The 3,534-nt window shown below is 40.0% G+C and overlaps 1 non-coding gene across 1 annotated transcript; it reads right to left on the bottom strand.

The window, feature by feature from the left end:
- Positions 1-3,005: 3,005 nt before the first annotated feature.
- TRNAL-UAG (transfer RNA leucine (anticodon UAG)) lies at positions 3,006-3,087 on the bottom strand. Its single transcript has one exon. It is a non-coding gene; the product is annotated as a tRNA-Leu (tRNA).
- Between the last annotated feature and the right edge of the window lie 447 nt (positions 3,088-3,534).

The raw sequence follows: 3,534 nt of genomic DNA, 5'->3' as shown, positions 1-3,534 counted from the left end.
TAAAAACAAAGGTCCTCATTTATGAGGATTTGGCGTAGGACAGTGCCTAAATCTTCTTCCTACACTGCCCTGCGCCAATACAAAAGGGCAGGAATGGACCGTCTTTTCCCCCTGCGCTGGCGCACAAATTGCTGCCTAGCGCCAACGTAGGCAGGATTGTTTTTTGCAGGAAGGGGCACCTTCATGCACAAAAACAATCCAGAGAGGCATTGTACCTCTTTCCATATGTGCGGCAAATAGCAACACACATGGAAAGAGGAAAAACAAAGAGAAATTAAAACATTTCTCCTCATTATGCCTGCTCTGGGGAGGTGTAAGGTTTTGGCACTGCTTCAGTTTGAGTGATTTTGTAAATCTGGTGCAACGTCAAAATCCATGGGTGTTGCGTGGGAACACCAACCTCAACGCCCATGGAACCTCTCCTTAACGCAAAGTAAGGCAAGGCAGTGGCTTGTGCTGCTTTGCCTTCCTCCACATATATGAGGCCATTCAAAGCCACGCAGGGTGGCTTTGCGTCACCTCATACGAATGATTGAGAGGCTCGTGCCGCTGGAGCGTCAAAAAAAGTGATGCTTCAGCAGCGCAAGCCTCTCATAAATAAACCCCAAAATATTCTAAGTTGTTTTTACGTCTTTCACCGTCAGGTAGCTACATATAAATAACAGCCAGCTTAAATGAAAAATAAATAAAAGAAAGTTGTTACTTAATGGGAAATGCACAATAGTGCATTATGAAACCTCTATTAGTTAATGCACCGCAGAGGTCTGTGTGTAACCGGAGAGTGACAGAATTAAATCTTGGTTGGTGGAGTGTATTTTTAGTGCCACGAGGTCACAGCCTGTGACAGAAAGCACTGTGAATATGTAAGGCATTATTTTATACTTGCATTACATACAGTATCAAGTAGGCCACTACAAAAAGATTTAAGATAAAACAGTGCTTTCAAAATGTAGATTTAAATAATACCTGAGCATATGCAATACCTTTTTTTTTAATTTGCTGTCCCTTCAACACCTCCAGGTGAAGTAAGCACTGTGTAACTACAATTAAAAGCACTCACACTTCTTAACTCTTTGCACTCCCCCTAAAAAAGAATAAATGTTTATCATCACAAAGCTTTGAGTGATTTGATCAGCTCCCAGGAATCCTTTACAGTTGCAGATTACCCTTCATGTTTGCAGATCAGCTCATAGAGCACATTTGCATTTTATTCAGGAAGCAGGTGCCCTGGTATGAAGACCTCCCTAGCTGTCTGTGCGGCTTTCACAGCAGGGGAGACTCAATAAATCAAAGTTTACCTGAGGCATTTTAACAATCGGCAGTGGGAATGCCGACCCCCTTTCCAGGACTCACGGCCCCCCTGGGGGTCGCGACCCCCAGATTGAAGACCTCTGCTCTACATGCCTATGATGCATTAGGAGCACATGCATTTTGTAAACACTTTCATTAGATGAATGCAGGCTGTACAAAATTAGGTGGAAGACTAATATGGTAGGTACCAATCACTATATAAACTATAAAACAAACTAGCACACTCATTGAATGATATAATCAGTGATATCATCAATATCATTGGGATACCATCAGTGATGTCATAGAACATGTCATGAGTGATGTAAGATGTGAGGTCATAAAGAATGCATGGTGGGGGCACAAGTTCTGCTAACTATAATTGGTGAATGTCTGTGTTTTTTTTTTTAGTTTGAAGCGTTAATGTTATCACTGACATATCCACCCTACTCTAACATCACTTTAACCTTTGGTTTCCTCAGTAAATACACACACACAGTTTTTACAATTGCCCTTTGTAAGTAGCCACACCAATTTTATCTGTGTCCCACTACACGATTGCCCCCATCCTCCCCAAATACAAAAGTCACACCACTGTACATGATTAATACATCATGGTCAGAAATAAAAGGAAAAACAATGCACACGTGTATTTTGAAAAGCAGTATACACTAGGGTTGCCACCATCTAAGAGAAAAATACCAGCTGCTTGTTTTAAGAGTCTGCAAAGGCCAGGATCTGATGTTAAATAGGACTTCAAACAAAAATGTATGTATTAATTTGTAAGATTATTTTTCTGCTTCTGTTTACTTTCATTATAGTCAGGGAATGTTAACACAGCTCTAGAACACATTTAAAAGTGTATTCTGTTTAGATTTCCAGTTTGATGTCTATACATTTAGGGACTCTAAGGCTCTAGGTAATTTTGCTTATTTGTTCTGGGCAGGATATTAAAATATGGTGGTGCAGGTAGAAAACGAGCCAGGTGGCAACCCTAAGAAAGGCACTTGGGCAATGCTTCCCAACCCGTGGTCTCGGGACCCCTGGGGGTCCGCAAAGCCGCCTTGGGGGTCTGCAACCGCTTAGAAAATTAAATAATATTAATAGATTTATAAAGTGTATATAAATGAATTGCCTCAATGTACAATTGAACATTTTAAAATGTGCTGTAAATGTTAGAGAATTTGAATTTGGAAGCTAAAAATTTAATTAGTATACTCAGATTGATTTGTGGGAGCAGTACAGATACATTAAATAGAATATGGTACAGCTGATGTATGGCTTCAGTAGAATTTAGAAAAGCTCCAACCTTCCTATTAAAATGTTTATGTTTTTTAATATTTGTTTGCAATGTAAATAAAATGTGTTATCATTTGTGCAATAATGATTCAGTGGGGGTCCCTGAGTTCCAATAATTATAAAGTGGGTGTCCACAAAACTCAAAAGGGTGAGAACCACTGCACTAGGGTGAAGTTTTATTCAACTTAATTTATATTTGTCCCTACGTTTTTTATTTAACATATATGTTAGTAAATATATATATATATATATATATATATATATATATATACACACGTTTGAAAGGACTGAAAACGTGAATATGAAACTTGAAAAGAATATAGATAAATTGTTCTAGAGTATGCCTCTGTCGCTAATTAAACCAATACTTATTTAATTAAACATCTTTTCAAATTAACAAGTACAAAAAAAAACATTGGCAGCGGTGGGATTCGAACCCACGCCTCCAGAGAGACTGGAGCCTAAATCCAGCGCCTTAGACCGCTCGGCCACGCTACCTCCTCCCATTTATCTGAAACTTCTTAATTAGGAAGAGTCCCGATGATGCGTAACTTCCGTTTTTGTTGTGTTTAATCTTGCTGACACCGGGATGGAGAATGAGTGTTTCGGCTTGCACGCCTTCATCACTGGTAGCAGCTTTCGGAAAGAGCACAAAATCTTCCTCTCAACCTAACATTCACTATTGATTCTTTTGAGCCTGGTGTTGGTAAGCGAAACCAGTCAGAGCTGCAGTAGGCACAGGAAAACGTGAAGCAATCATGTTCCATGATATGGCTAGTAAGGGAACCAATTAGAATAGCAATTAAACTGGATAACAAGGAACAACCCAATCACATAGAGCGTCACAGCAAATTACTCGCAAACTCGCCTGCGAGCTGGCTGCCCTTCGCAGAGAGGCGGACCGAACGCTGCATTTTAGCCAATCGAGAGGCAGGTGTGTGAAAA

This window comes from Pleurodeles waltl, chromosome 12 (genome assembly GCF_031143425.1).
Source record: "Pleurodeles waltl isolate 20211129_DDA chromosome 12, aPleWal1.hap1.20221129, whole genome shotgun sequence".
NCBI classification, from domain to species: domain Eukaryota; kingdom Metazoa; phylum Chordata; class Amphibia; order Caudata; family Salamandridae; genus Pleurodeles; species Pleurodeles waltl.
This window is presented reverse-complemented; position numbering and strand designations above follow the sequence as displayed.